At 33.7% G+C, this 17,221-nt stretch overlaps 1 long non-coding RNA gene across 3 annotated transcripts; it reads left to right on the forward strand.

Annotated features, from left to right (window-relative positions):
- Window positions 1–301: 301 nt before the first annotated feature.
- Window positions 302–16,934, forward strand: LOC128243269 (uncharacterized). 3 transcript variants are annotated; one of them, XR_008262807.1, is made up of 8 exons: window positions 302–1,514; window positions 3,982–4,059; window positions 4,506–4,604; window positions 5,757–5,929; window positions 7,821–7,877; window positions 8,091–8,275; window positions 8,555–8,664; window positions 9,790–16,934. It is a non-coding gene; the product is annotated as an uncharacterized LOC128243269 (long non-coding RNA). The 3 variants fall into 3 exon arrangements; XR_008262809.1 differs by having other exon boundaries at window positions 8,126–8,275; XR_008262808.1 differs by having other exon boundaries at window positions 302–866.
- Window positions 16,935–17,221: the final 287 nt, after the last annotated feature.

Genomic DNA, 17,221 nt, shown 5'->3' on the forward strand with positions numbered 1-17,221 from the left:
AATTCAATTAAATTCAATTTACCTGAACATTTATTGTAGGAATTCCTTTCCTCCCAATGTAATCTTCTGGATTGGCCGATGGCTTCTTTATCGAAACATGGGTGCAATCAATTACCCCGACAACGTTGGGAAAGCCTGAAACATGATCATGTATAACTTTAGACTAAGTAAGATTTTTTTGTTATTGGCCCCAGTCTTAGGTGTTCAGAAAAGAGGAACTGTATACCATCTGTTACTATCAATGGCTCCTGAAAAAACATAGTAAAACTGTAGTGTATTGAAATTCACACTCAGACTTTTACATGGAACATTTAATTACATCAAATGAGGAATTGGATCATTTATCAATATTGTATATATTAGTTAATTCTTTCAATACTGATGAAATACATGTAGAACTCCTTGTACATGTCATTATAACTTATTTTACTAAAATATTTACAGTATATCAACAGTAATATTTGCATTGAAATGAAGGAATATGTCAAACAGACACAATTTCATTTATATCAGTTATTGTCATGCTTAAAAATCACTTGTCAAGCCTTTTTTATCATTGCTTACTTCATACATGTATACATAAAACCAGGTAAACATAAACATACATGTATTCATGACAGAAAGAGTGAAAAAGACTATAGGTGAGCTATTTTTAGGTTAACCTACATAACAGGGTACAAGGTTTACGTCCCACTAGGAATACTCTCCTTCATGGAGGTGACGTAAACAACATTTTTTAGCTGAGTAATTCCTTTAAAGTTTAAGCTTAAGAAGTGAATATTTAGTGGATATTACATACCAGCCATGGCACCGAACTGCTGCTTCACTTGACGGACACGATCACCGGAGGGGAAGCTGATATACCGGTATGCAAGGGCAGAAAGCACCTGTCCAACCTGGCGGCAAACTCTGCTTACTGTGGGCTGGCTCAGGTTGACAGTGTCAACGACAGTCAACTGGAAAGCTCCTGTTGCCAAAAATCGCAGATAGCTTAAAACGCACAACACCAAAGGTATTGCGAAACATCTGCCTGTGTCCCGGGCAGCTGCCTGGCATAAATCAACAATGAAGTAGATCGTATCCGGCCGGAAACGATAACGAGCAAATATATCCTCTTCCCGTAGGTCCTCCAGAGGGTTACTCCTATCGCGAAAAACACGAGGACGTGGCACTTGCCTCAGAAACATACGATCTCTAACGATAGCTCTATGTCCAGCCGCCATCTTTGAAGGTTGCAAAGCTTCTAAATTATAGACTCAACATTTGAGACTCAGGCTCAGACTTTGAACTCAAACTTTGATCTCAGAAACATTAGTGAATACCGTTTTACAGCCCAAAGTCTGAGTCTTGAGTCCTAAGTCTACATTTGAGGCTAAGACACGTACGTGAATACGGGCCCTGATTCTCTGCATACTCACTCAAATTTTCTGCCTGACCTTAGATAATCTGATAAGCCCAGCCTGTACTGTGAGAAATAGCTTGGTCAATAAACTAACAGAGCACACTGATAAAAGGTATCTAATTTCTAAAGAATACAAAACTGAATTATTTATGTTCATGTTTTGCTTTAGAAAAGTGTATAGTGAAAGGAAGAACAATTAACATTAATAAGGTTATAAACCAATAACACTAGAATGTATGTTTATCTTTTTTGCTTTCTTAAACTTATGAAATGAAAATTTAATAATAATAATAATAATAATAATAATAATGAATAATAAAAAATATAATAATAATAATAATAATAAATAATGATAATAAATAAATAATATTAATATTAATAATAAGAATAAAAATAAAGACAAATTCTGATGAAGCACCATTAAACATAAAAGTCATTAAGAAAAAAATGGAAGTCTCTATTTACGGCCAGAAAAATGAACTTTACGTGTGTCATGTAAAACTAAGTCTGTTTTAGCAGTAAAAAGTATTTCAGAAATTTTCTAAGTTTGAAATTACGGCCAGAATCAGTTTCCAACCGTAATTTTGTAACATTTTGTATATTTTCCGTACGTAAATGAATGAAGTTCCAGTCCAGGTACATAACTTTCCTGCCCACAAATAAATTACTGCCAGATTACGAGCGTAAATATGGTTTTCCTGCCACTTTCCTGCCAAATTCTGGCCGGATGCCTGCTGAAAATTTTGTATGGGCATTCTCCGTTTCGGTCGGCATCTTTTAAAAGACCATCATCAGACATTCTGCCATGAATGTGACAGAGTTAAAAGTCTATTCTTATTAAATTTCTTATTTTTCTAAGTTACTTTGATGATATTTGATTAAAGTAACTCTGCTGTGATACTGATAAACACTTTGAATTAAGGCCTAAATCATCTAGCTGGAGCTTGGGATATTCTTTTACAAACTTCTACAATAGTTCTTTCCTTAAAAATATTTGCCTGCCTCAAATTTAAGCAATATAATGCTGTATTCAACAGCTTTCTGATACTTTTTGTTAATTTTAAAGATCCCTATGAGACTACTGTCATGTGACTAGATGTTCTGGGTGTGCAATGAGTCACAAAAGCTGCCATGTAATAGTCTATCTTTTTGCTAAACAGATATTTCAAGTGAATTGCTCATTTGCAGTGGTTTTGACGCCACAGAACCAACACAGCTCCATGACATATATACATGTTATGGCATTGTTGTCAGTACTGCTATATTGGGCGCCTAACAATTGTTGTTCAGAAGTGTCATCGGATAACTGCCTGTGTACAGAGGCGTATTTCCAGTTTATGTAACATAAGTGCATGGCCAGTCTCTGTCATTTTCAGATACTCCGTGTTGTGTGTGGGCAGAAATACCGAGTCCACCAGTCACCTAAGCCACCTTTCCCCTCACAGACAAGAAGCTGTTTCAAAAAAATGGCACCATTAAGTTTTGCTATTGTATAATTATTTCTTGATAAGCAATATGCATAATTCGCTGTATTTCATTTATGTACCAACGTTTTGCACTACTTTGCAAAGTTTTATTAGAATATGTCGGACCAAAAAAAAGTTATTTGAAAAAAACATAGCAGAAATGTCAGGAGTGCAACAGATATTTGGGACACTTACAATAACATGGATAATTTGAATGGCTCTCATTAAGAAAATACTTAGTTATAATCCAACTTTGTTCATTTGTTCAATACCTTACTTAAGCTGTTTTTCCTCAGAGTGCTAGTAATTGTAGTTTTCTTGTAAAACCATGGCAATGAACAAACATACTATAAAAAAATAATCGCACAAATAATTAAGGAAACTTTTCAAAAGAAAGTCTTAAACTTATAGTGCAAGTATTTTTCTTGAGATTTAAAATGTGAATTGTGAAGCAATGCATGTAATCTTTGAGTTCAGGCCATAAAATGTACATTGTGAACTACTATCCCTCCAATTATCTGACACTATATGATGACAACCAGAGTTTGTCAGGAGTGCAACATTTACTACTTAGTGGTGTGTAAAATTTGAATGGTTCAGTTAAAAACAGGTTAAGTTGCATTTCGAGGAAGTATTAGATGAATACTTTTAGATTTCAGCACTAATAACTGTACTAGATGCACTCACTATCAGCATTAGGCTAATAACTGCATGGCAGGAGTGCAACGCTTTTTGAAGCATTTATGTGACATGCTGTTTTGACCGATAGGAAAATGTAAGTTTAATAAAATACGATCTTACACTGAAATAAACAAATATCCTCTATCTCTTCACTGATTCGTTTTAAATTTATTAGCAAAATTTTAAGCTTAGATGTTTCTATTCAAGAAAACTTTATTGTCATAGCCTTTGTGGGGTTCTCAGTTTCGGTTTGTATTATGCTATTGGCGGCTGATACTACACAGAGTTCCTTGGCAAAATTGGTCTTGCTAAATGTTTCAAATACACCATTACTTTCTAGTTTTCACATCTGTTATAATTCTTGGAGGAGGGGAAAGTCTTGAAAGAGCCAATCGCTCTTACAGTTATTGCAATGCATTATTATTTTTGCAGGACTGTGAACATGTGAGTCGGACACTTGAAGAGTTCTACACAGTCCGCTGTCAAGTAACAGACATGAAGAACCTATATGTAAGTTGTTTGATCCATCAATGCGGTTTTGGTACATGCATATATTGGTGTTTGAATAAAGATTGTCATAACAATTAGAATGAGGATCTCAGGTTCAGGATTAGCATTATGAGTATTAGCAATATATGATCATAGTCATCACTGTTGTAAAATTTTGAAATAACCTCAAAAAGGTTTGACCTCCATGTGGGGTTATAAATCTCAATCTGTGGAATGGACTGGCTAAGAAGATGCTCCCAACTTGTTACAAGAGTGACTGAGTCAGTTAATATCAAGGATCAAAGTTATGTATGATTATCATTTTTATATTTTGTCTGCCACATGTCTGCAGAGTCAGTAAATATTAAGGATCATATTCACAACCAACGTTATATATGATGGTATAACCTATAAATGGTGCAGGACTTAAGTGTTGTTACAATCATGTGTTGTTTGCTTGTTTTTAGGAGTCTCTTGATGAGGTTACAGTGAAGGACATGTTAGAGGGAGATATATTACATGTACACCTGCTCCAAGTGTAGCAAGAAGGTTCGAGATAAGAAAAGGTAAGCCCCATATAGGGTTTAAACACTAGTTTGTAATGTGTTATCATCCTAAAGGGGTTGTGTATATACTAGGGATGGCAACGAGTACCTGGGTACTCGAGTACTCAATCGATCGTCTGAGTTCTCGAGTACCAAATCACTACTCGAGTACTCGGAAAAAAAATAAAAAATCTAAAAATCACCAAATACACTATTTACAGACAAAGTGACAGATCTGGTTAGTTGCCAAGAGGACAATTTACGGTGACCCTCTAATCCCCGCTGTGTACACAATTGACCCTAATAAATTAGTTGAGAGTTGCAAACTGTCAACAAAGGGCCCCTATTTCCAATTAGCACTGATGTCAATTAGAGAAGTTTTGATAGTGGAGCTTTCACCTACACAATTCTATTGTTTACCAATTCGAGACCTTTCAGCAAACAATGGATGCTAACGAGCGAACCAGTAGCGACCATTACAAGCATTGATTTCTTAATGGGCGTATTTTAATTTTTTTTTTTTTAATGATTATCACAATTGATTGGTTGATATCTTAAATCAAGAATTATGAATATTAATGAGGTAAACAACAATAATACAGTATGAAGTATTTCGTTCATTATGCTATTAATGTTCGTTCATTGTAATTCTGATGTTCATTATAAATCTCGATTATCTAGACGCTCGAATAAAATCCGCGGCCGGGTTTAACTTTCCAGCTATATTGTAGCTAATTTGCAGTGCATACTTATATATAAAATCATTTAAGTGAATGAAAAAGACAAAATTAAAAGCATGAAACAACATTTGGTTTCCTTTAATTAAGTACATAATGAAAGTCTGATTTAAAGAAGAAAATGACCAATAATACGACCAACGCACAATTTACGCCATGAACGATACATGTAAACACGATCTTGTCTTTCCCAAATACGAATTCATTTTTTCGGAGTAATCGAGTACCCGAGTACTCGATCGAAAGATTGTCCGAGTACTCGAGTACGAATTTTACTACTCGTTGCCATCCCTAGTATATACCGTGAAGAATGCAACATGTGCACTGAGAACAGGTAAGACACAGTTGTTTTAAAAGACACTCATTTCTCTGTTAACTCCTTATAGTGTGCCAAGGATACAGGCTCAAACTGAAATATTCTTCCCTCTGATTCCAGAGCGTGTTTCAGGAAGCTGCCGAAAATAATCTGTTTCAACACGATGTGTTACACGTTTAACATGCTGGCAATGATGAAGAAGAAAGTCATCACACATTTCTCCTTCCCGCTCCGCCTCCACATGTCTCCATACATGGAGAAAAACTTCATTTCCTCTGATAAACTACAAAAAGGTTGGCACAATTAAAATGGTTGTTGTGTTTTTACATTTGTTAGGGTCTTACAACCATATCTGACCTCTTTCTTTTTCTGATAAATTAAAACAAGGTTAGCACGTTTAAAGTAACACTATAATATCTCCTGTGGTTAACTACCACCAGGTAAACACTTCAAGATGCACTATTACTCCCAAATAAGATCTTTCCCAATTAATAATAATGTTTTTATATTCCAAAAAGGATGAATAAATGTCAAAAGCAATGGTTATTATGAAGGATACCGAGTTGAATTTGAAAGAAATGAGCATAAAAGACAGTATACCTTATAAAACTATAGTAGACCACAGTAAAACTTTTAGCATTTGCCATTATCATTTAATATTTTTGCGTGTTCTGCTATTAAACACACGGTTACAATCTTGTTATCAGTAACTTATATTTTCCATAAATGCATTATTTAGTAAGTAGTGAAAGGTTTATCAGTCAAAATCTGTGTTTGGTATACATGTATATGTATTGATTTTGCATAGGAGTGTCACTTTAAAGATTACAGTCAAAAACGCGTTTGTTCCATATCACTTGGCTGACTTGGGACAGGATAAGTGGTAAGTGTCACAGAACACCTCAGGACATTTCTGCACTGAATTAACAGAAACTGGAGAGCCAATTAATTCTAAAATGGCAGAAATTGCAAATAAATCAATAAAAAATAAGGCCGCTGAAAAAAAAAGAACATTCTGAACAAAAACAAAAGACCTGAGAATGTTGAATATTTACATGTCCCAAAAATTGATGAATTTTTATGGCGACAAATGAGCCGTGTGAAGCCCAAAGCAGATTGACTTTGTCCTACAAGAGTCTCACAATATTATTGCCCTACTGTAAAAGCACTGGAATGTGTTCAATCATCCCAGGACAAAGAACTGAAGGAGCATTTATCAGATGCTTTCAAACTGGCCACCAATGGCATCAGGAAAACCATTTATTATAGAAGAGAAATGATAAAAAGACAAATACAACCAAAATTCAAACATTTGGCCAACCAAGACGCATCAGTCGAAAAACTATTTGACAAGATTCCAGAAGCCATAAAATCAACCGAACAAACGAAAGTAATCATTAACCAAAATTACAAGTGCGCTTTTTTAGGCCAGCACCCGCAAGGGGCAAATCAACATCAGAGATGGAACCCTATCATTCACCAACAGGAAAAGTGGAAATGTAAGTGGTATCACATGTTTTTTAAAGAACACAACACAAAATAAAATTTTAAAGCAGGAAAAACGAAACTAGTTCTTAATGCATGGAAACAAATTACACATGATAGATGGATAATAAAAACAATTATGGGATACAAGCTTGAAGTAAACAGATTGCCTGTTCAAGTTATTTCACCAATACCATACAAGTTTAGTCCTCAAGAACAAAACGAAATCAACACAGAAATTCAGAAGTTCATATCACAAAATATTGTAGAAGAGGTTGAAAACACACCAGAGGATGGAGAGTTTATATCGAACATTTTTTACAGACCAAAAACCAATAATAAGATAAGAATAATACTCGACATGAAGCCATTTAATAAAAATTTTACAAATAAAATACATTTCAAAATGGAAACATTGTCAACGGCAATAATGCAGCCATCAGGAAAAACTGTTGGTTTGCATCTGTTGATCTGACAGATGCATTTTACTCCATAGCAGTCTGTGAAGATAGGAAATTCTTGCGGTTTGTGTTTAGTGGTAGAAAACATCAATTATGCGCTCTCGTGTTGAGCTCTTAAGGGGTTTGCAGTGATGAAGTTCCAATCAACCTTCAACTTCCCCTCTACGAAGGTAAGTCTCGGTTAATCTATCAATTATTCATTGTGAATGTGACCAGTCTCCTTTTTTTAATTATTCAGATGACAGAAGCTTGCTGAACAAAAAGATGAAATCAGGGATGAATATTGATTTCAAAAGTAAGTTTCTAACTTTTTAAGTCCGATGTTCATTGCATAGAGTAATATTCAAAGTAATTAAAGTTGTACGTTCAGCGGTAATAAGAAAAATATGTGAGCATAAATAAAGTTAAAATTTTATGATATTTTTTTTTTACTAGTTCATATCATATTCATTTGATGTTACATTTTAATTTTTTATAAAGAAAACTCGCATTTGTTGATATTTTGAAGATCAAAGATATCAACTTTCGAATTACCCGCCACAGTTCGTAGCCGTTAGTAGCCAGCTTCGGAATCGATCATTTGCATAATACATGAATGAAGCGCCCGTATGTAAACAACTGATACTTGGGATAGCGACTTTCATTCAGCTACAATCATGATCAAAAGAAATGTTTCTACCAGTTACTCTTGAGGTTAGAGCATTATTTTATTTTACTTCTTACCGACTTTTTAATGAGGTAATGAAGGAACTTGCTTTATTTTGTTTATATTTTCTAAATTCTACCATAAATCAAAAGGCATGTCTTCAACTGAAGTGGGTGGGATAAAATTACGTTAATATTCAATCGCGCCTAATTTATCATAGATTCGTACAGTATTATGTTTTGAGCAACGCATACTTGTAAGGTGTCAGGTAGATAATTTACTGAGTCTGTACAGTATAGATACAATTCTTTTTTTTGTATTTTCAGTCACCTCCAAGCATTCCCTTATCGCAAATTGATATTAAAAGAGAATGTTGATGAGCCTATAATCCATCGATTCAAATACCATAACACAGCCAACCAAAAACAAAAACAGTGTAAGTTTATAACACATCAATTCATCATCTTAGAAATCCATCTTAAATGTGTATTTGAATGTACTTGAATGATGCAGAGAGTTAAGAATCCAAAACTAGATCACTCTATAATTTGACACTACACATACGTGAAACTGCACACATAAAATTTAAACCACAAGTTGATCCAGTAATAATTAATATGTTATGGGGGGCACAATTATGTTTGGAGGGTACTCCTTTCCATATTTTTTTGGATAGTGTATATTTTAAAGCTGAATTCTCACAAATTGACCGTTTTGACTTCTTTTATATCATCTGTCTTTAATTGCCATTATACTTCCCAAATGTTCTTCAATTTTCCAAAACATGTCAGTATTTGCAATTGAAATGTGAACTTGTAAGAATTATGCAACAGTCAATTGTAACTACGCCCCCCCACCCCCACTCACCCCATGTCCGGCGAAATGGGCCTTGTTTTACCTCCAATGTGAACCTGGGTGAATGCGGTGGTTTTGTGTAGTGCCTAAATAGCGGGGAATGAGCCTTACCTTTGATCCCCGGGGTGCAGTTGCATTTGGTGGGGATTTTACCAGCAGTTCAGGGATATTTTCTGGACCTAAAGTGAAACTCCCTGCTTCCCGCACGGGGGGGGGTTACAACTGACTGGTGCGGTATTTTGGAATAACGGTAAACAAGTTGATCAATAATGAGAGTCAGCTTCAGGGCTTTTTCTATAGTACCCACAGCTCCGACTATCAGACCCATTCCCAAAGCAAAATATACAATATTCAGAAAAAAATCCTAGTCAAACAAAGGCAAAAAATGAAAATTATTGATTTTCATCACATTCAGAGATCTATCAGTATGAAATATTTTGTGTCATGATTTATAGCTAAAGATATTTATACCCCAAGTATTGATATTTCAGGCATTTAAAGTCTTTTGAACGGGAAAATAAACTTATTTATAAAAAATTCTCCATTTGCAGGAGACTGAAAATCTTGTTTTTTTTACTGTAAAATTTCCCTATTTAGGAATATTCGCGACTCAAAATTACCAAAATGTCTAGTGCCTTTTGCCAAAAAATGCGCTGCGCTATTTTAAAGTTACAATTTTACTTGTAATATTATTTATTATCTTTAGAAACAAGTGGGCAAGCTGACAAAGCTGCCACATCAGTGAGCAATTATAAGGGTCATCAAGATGGAGCCAGGATTCATAATGCTGTATAAGAGGTGCTGGACCAGAGTCTGAGGAAGGGAGTAGAACTCCAAGCTGGTTTGAGTGTGCTTCAACTGCCGCGACATTTCAATGCAGAGTTAAAGAGTTTGTTATTGCCGGGGAAGCCCGTCTTTCTCAAACTGCTGAAAGAACCTTATAGAAACTAAAATTAAGCATAGATCTAAGACATGAGTGTACCTAAATGTTAAATAAAGTAGATATTTATGAACAATTTTATAACATTTCATGTGAATTTAAAAGCTGGTTTTACATTATTTAATACTGCTAATGAGTTCTTGAAAATTTGTACTGAGAAATGGATACTTGACAACTCATTTGCATGTTTGTACTTATTACTTCTTAGGAAGTCTAGTGTTGTATTTTTCTAAAAAAAACAGCATACTGAGTATAATCATATGGTTTTAAACATCTTAACATGCATGTAGTCACACACAGGCAGACCGAGTTGAATTGTTGGCATGTATGAAATATGGGCTGTGTTATTTTATAAACATTAAAAAGTTTTTCTATATGCTGGCAAAGTTTGTATCTACTAAGTTATTAAAAGCACTCCTGTTTAGGTGCGTGCTGAGAACTTTCTTGAACATTTGTACTGAAGTAAGTATGACTTAATAGTAGCACATCACTGGATATTTCTTGTTTTTAATCTTAGTATCTGTGAATTATGCTACTGGCTTTTGATAAACCTTTCCTCTTTCAGGACTCTGACCTCCTTGTTTTAAATGAAGAGGTTCTAACCCTTGCCTATTTGATGAGGCAGGATTTCTTGTGTTCATTGATGAGGAGGACCAGGCGCGACCCAACTGCTACTAGGTGACTTATATTGTGTTTTGAGTTATTTTTTGGCTGGTGACAAGAGGGCTTTTCTCTTATGTTGTGTGGCGACCAGGAAACCTTCGCGATTCCCTAAGAACAATACACTGGCCTTTTGCCAAGGAGGGTTCAGTAGATGAACACAATTTTTGCAGATGGATCTTATCTCGAGGGCTGAGCGCGAAACTGTTCCATCTGCATTTTTGTAAATTGTTCAGGAGAAGCTAAAAACTGTTTATTTTTCTTATTAAGGCTTTTCTTGTTACTATATTCAGAAACTTAGTTCAAAATGATGTCAGAAGTATAGGTATGACTCAGATTTTAACCAATGCCTTTTTAAAATATGTATTTATTACAAATATTTTTTTTTTATGTTACTTAGAACAGTTTCACGGTCAAAATTGCCTAAAAACTAAACTCTTGTTTCACTGCGAAACTATATGAAATTTTATTTTAAAAAGTATGGTTTATATTGCAATTTTACTATTTAAATGATGGTTCATAACTTTATACACAAAATAGTTATGAAAATTTGTCACTTTTAGGAAAAAAGCAGCAAGATATGAAATTAAAATTACTGCGAAACTGTCCTATTTGCCATTTTCGAATTGCGCTTCATATATCAGTTACCGAATGTTTTTACCAGATTAAATGACTAAAATTTAACAACTATGAACTGAAACCTTTTTTTTAAATTGAAAACTGAAGTTAATAGTTGAAACATAAGATGAATAACATTAATTAAGCATGATTTGCAGAAAAAAAAAATATGCATTTCAAGAAACATTTTTCCTCAGTTAAATGAACAAATAATATAATATTATTGAAATATTCCCAAGCAAGAAACACGTTTGATCATGAAAAAAATGATTGCATGATATAAATATCTATGATGTAAGTTTTTAAAGTAAACTCTGAACTATAAACCTTCTTTTTATTGTGAAAAAAAAGCCTCTAAAATATGGGTATTTTTTTACGATTGAGCTAAACATCTGTACAGTTGTACAAAACAGAACAAACCAAAAGTGTGACAACAATCAGTTAAAAAAGTGTGACAACATCAGTTAAAAAGACTACAAGTATTTGTGTACTCGTTATATCTGCGATAATGACCAAATCACTGCAATGTAACATCAGTCAGAGTCTAGTGAATCGTGTGAAATTTTGCATGGATATCCTGGACTCGATATTTATTCATATAGTCTTCAGCCGATCATGAACAATCATATCGTTTTTGGTGGCCAATAATAACTACCCTGTGTATCATCCAAATACTACAGTAAAATATCTCGACTAAACAATTTTAATAATAGTTAATGGAGTAAAAACACTTATTTATTAGTGTTTGGCAAGGATATCTCTTTACTAGCCAGCGCGCATGCAAAACGTCTAGATATTAAGGAACTGTATATATATATGACCAATAAATGAACTACGGTAATTAAAAGTTGGCGATTATTTTCATCAGATCTGTCTGTCAATCCATTTAATAGAGACATGAGTGTAAACACTAAGGCATACCAAGCATGATTGTGGTCACATATCTTTGTGCATTTGAAATGAATCTGCCTGGCAGAATCAGGACCTTTACCTCCCAATTCAACATATTTTATCATTTTTAGCTCCACTGGCCGAAGGCCATGGAGCTTATGTCGTCACAGATTGTCCGTCGTGAGTGCGTGCGTGCGTGCGTAAACTTTTACTTTAAACGACATCTCCTCTGAAACTGATAAGCGGATTTTGACAAAACTTCACAGGAATGTTCCTTTGGTGGTCCTTTACCAAAATTGCTCAAATGGTTCCGGTCCATTGCACAATATGGCCGCCAGAGCTAAAAATAGCAAAATCTTTAAACGACATCTCCTCTGAAACGGTTCGGCAGATTTTGATGAAACTTGACAGCAATGTTCCTTGGGTGGTCCTTTATTAAAATTGCTCAAATGGTTCTGGTCCATTGCACAATATGGCCGCCACAGCTAAAAATAGCAAAATCTTTAAACGACATCTCCTCTGAAACAGATTGGCAGATTTTGATGAAACTTGACAGCAATGTTCCTTGGGTGGTCCTTAACCAAAATTGCTCAAATGGTAGCGGTCCGCTGCACAACATGGCTGCCAGGGCAAAAAAATAGAAAAACCTTTAAAGAACATCTTCTCAGAAACCGATGATCAGATTTTGATGAAACTTAACAGAAATGTTCCTTGGATGGTCCTTTATCAAATTTGCTTCAATGGTTTCGGTCCACTGCACAAGATGGCCCCCAGAGGTAAAAATAGAAAAACCTTTAAACGACTTCTCCTCAGAAACTGATGATCGTATTGCAATGAAACTTGACAGAAATGTTACTTGGGTAGTCCTTAACCAAAATAGCCCAAACAGTTCTGGTCTGCTGCACAACATGGGCACCAGAGCTAAGAATAGAAAAAAACGTTAAACTACATCTTCTCAGAAACCGATTATCAGATTTTGATGAAACTTTACATAAATGTTCATCGGGATGCCCTTTAACCAAAATTGCCCAAATGGTTCCGGTCCGCTGCACAACATGGCTGCGAGAGTTAAAAATAGAAAAACCTTTAAGGACTTCTCGTCCGCAGTCTTCACGAAAAACATTTTAACCTACTAGCCAGTTGGACTAGCATAATGGCATATTTTACTAGTCCGAATGACAATCTAGTAGTCTGACTATTTTGCCACATTATAAAACTGTATGCTTGCGGTAAATACCTATTTCAATTGAGCAGCTTGCAGTTTGAGTAAACATTTCTTTATTATGATGCTCATGCAGTGATAGGGAGTGACATCCTTCTGTTGGGAATAGTGCTCCTTGTTTTTCAGAACCTATGGGTACTATGTAAAAACAAAAGGCATCTTGCTTGAATAGACTGTAATAATATCAACATGGTTAGAAAAGAAATGCCATGCTTTAATAGCTTTGATTACATTTTACTACTGAATTACCTCCCTTTAATAGAAAAAAAAATAATGTCTTAATTTTTCACGTATAGCATCTTTAAATAATTTTTAAACAATAATAATTTATGAGTAAACATATAAGCATAAAGTTCTCACAAAAAGATCAATTTAAAAACCTTACATTTATACATAGGAAAGTATATATAGACTGAACATTAATTTTCGTTTAAGTGACATTCTGAAAGTTTATGAAACAGCTATTTTTAGTAACTTAAATGGCCGAAAAGTGTAAGTGAAACACCAAGTCGATTCTATCTCGTCAGTTCTTGTTCAGGTTAGATATTTGCTTCATAATCTATTCAGATTAAATGTTAACCGATGATCAGATTTTGATGAAACTTGACAGAAATGTTCCTTGGGTGGTCATTAACCAAAATTTGTTAAATGGTTCCAGTCCACTGCACACCATGGCTGCCAGAGCTAAAAAATAAAAAAAACTTTATACGACTTGTCGTCGAAACCGATGACCTTTTTTCGATAAAACTTGACAGAAATGTTTGTTTGGTGCTCCTTTACTCAAATTGCCCAAATCATTTCGGTCTACTGCACAACATGGCAGCCAGAGCTATTAAAGTAAAAAATTTTTTTAAATAACTTCTCCTCAAAAATTGATGATTGTATTTCTATGAAACTTGATGAAAATGTTCGTTAGGTGGTCTTTGCTTGAACCTTTTGGCCAGTGGAGCACAGGCACTGATGTGCCTCTTGTTATAATTTACTATGAAATATGGGATCATTGTTGTGACTCAGAGAGCTAAGCTAAAGTCTGATTAAAAATTCAGAGTTAACAAGTTGGTTTGTTATTAGTTATTTTAAATGCAAATATGGCATTGCCATATTAATTCTTAAACTGAGGCTCATCCAGTTTACGTGCATCATTCTGAAAGTCTATTGACAAAGTATTTGATAGTGAACAGTCTGTTTCTGATATTAGCTGATTTTATACTTCAATTGTTGAAATTAAACAACAAATTCATTTTATTTGTTATAATGTATTATAATTACAAGGGTAATGGATGCTGTAACTGTTTAGTAACATATTGTCAATTTTCGCACTCTCTAAATAGTCAATCAGAACAGCATTTTGAAATTTAACTTATGCTTGAAGATTGCTTAGTCATTTTTATTTACTCTTGATATGAATCTTAATGATTTATAATATAATACACTTCACCACACTTTTTGGGAATCAATATAACCTTATAAACAATAACAAATAGTCAGTTTAATAAACAACTAGAATTAGTGGTTTTCAGATAAGTAGTGTGTGTGTTGTATTGTAGGGGGATGATGGAGGGGGCAATTCCGGTCGGCACCCCAAAGCCGTTTTTAATTAATTGTTCGAGTTAACTTTTTATGTCAATATTGCAGCAAAATGTACTAGTTCACACTTAAAATAGTTGAAAATATAGCCAAGTCCTTCAATCCTACTCATAAACATTGTTGTTATTTATCTGCATGCAACTTATTGCACGGTAAAAGCTTTGCCTACTGGAAACTGTTCTGATTAATGATAAGACAAAAACAAAGAAACACCTTTCAAATGTGGCAAATAAAGAATTCACTTTGAATAAGAATAAGAATTTTGCTGTTTATAGTTTGCACAAGGCCATTTGCACAAGGCCATAACTATTAGAATTGCAGTTGCTGTGTTACAAAACTGGGCATTTTTGTTGCTTTATTTGAAAATATTAAGTTTAAATCTTCAAACATATTCATGAATACTTTTGACGCCATTTAAGTCCCTTTGAAATTGTATAAAAAAAAATTCTGGTAACTTGAGGTAAAAACAGAAGTAAAATCAAGTGAAAAGATCAAACTTTAAATTGTTTGTCACAAAGTTGATAGTTAATATCTAGAATGAATTAAATTTCTGTTGAATGATTTAAAATGTGTGGTCTGATTCCTCTTTTTTTATGTGGGAGAATAGGTAAAATAATAAGTCATCCATTATACTTAAAGATACACTCTAGTACTCCCAAATAAGATTAACCATAATTAATACAATTGTTATAATATACTAAAAAGGATGAATAATTATGTCTAAAACAATGTTTCTTATGAAGGATGCTAAGTTTAATTTAAAAGAAAGGTGCAGAAAACACGGTATTTCTACCTAATTAGAAGATCATAGTAAATCTTTTTGCACTCACCAATCGTTTAATATTTTTCAGCTATTAAATACACAGTTACCATCTTGTAAGCAGTTTTTAATAGTTTTCATATGTGCATTATTTAGTAAGTAGTTAAAGGTTTATCACTCAAAATTTATGTTTGTTATACATGACTTTTTTGTGTATGTCTTATTAATTGAATTTTGAATATGAGTGTCACTTTAAATGATATTAGATAAATAAAGATTTATCAAAATAGTAATAATAAGAATAATATTTTTTTATATTTTTTTTCAAACTATATAATATCCAAACTTTTATTAACATAAACATTTCAATTCACATCACATCATGCAGATATGATCATAATGACATTGCATCTTTTTATTTTTTGAATATTTTCTAATTTCAATTTATTTAATGATCATATAGTAACTATATACTTATATTCTAATGATATAAATATCATTATTGATAAAATATGTGCCAAATATTGAGAAATGTGCAGCACTTGTATAGTTTCGCAGTAAAAGTTAATTCTTATCAAAGATAAAAATACTGCGGAACTGTACCATTTGAAAAACAGAAGAAGTATTTTGATAAAAAATATATATTTTAGCCATATAAGTTTAGATCCACACTTTTCATTCATATAAATCTAAGAAATGAATGACAAAAAACACCTTTATTCAAATAGAACAATTTCCATTTGAAAAAATAATTTGAAATTGACTTCAAAACTGTCCTATTTGCTTGCATATTCACATGGAACAGTTTCGGAAAATAAAATTGCTTTGCCAGATGGAACGGACAAATGTTGAATAAAATAAATATTTGTAGAGATATGAACTTAATATTTTTGTAGGATATGTATCACAGTATTATATATATATTTTTGCCAAAAAGTGGTTTCTGAAAATATGTCAAATGGAACAGTTTCGCGATCAGCCCTCGATCTGTCCTCTTGATTTTCTTAAATATTAAAATATAATATAAACAATATTATCAGATCATTTTTGTATACTTTTGTGAATGACTTGTTATTTTATAAATACTGATTTGTACTGTTTTTGTTTGCTAAACTGTCATAAAGTTATTATCCTCGTTTCAATTTGAAAGCCAGAAAACCTGCATGTTATGTATACTCATGTTATTGTTTATATTTATGCCCCCTTCGAGGGAGAGGGGTATATTGCATTGCACATGTTGGTCGGACGATTCGCAGCTTTGTTGGTAGACCAAAGCTTGTCTAAGTGATAACTCCAATTGAAGGACAGATGGTCATCAAACTTGACGTGAATGTTGGGCCTGACCAGTAGATAACCCCTATTGATTTAAGGGGTCATCAGGTCCAAGTTCAAGATCACAGTGAACCTTGAACGCAAATATTGATTGTTTTAGAAGTGTCCCTGGTGCAATGGGCTTGCGC

The sequence above is a fragment of the Mya arenaria genome, chromosome 8 (assembly GCF_026914265.1).
Source record: "Mya arenaria isolate MELC-2E11 chromosome 8, ASM2691426v1".
Lineage (NCBI taxonomy): Eukaryota > Metazoa > Mollusca > Bivalvia > Myida > Myidae > Mya > Mya arenaria.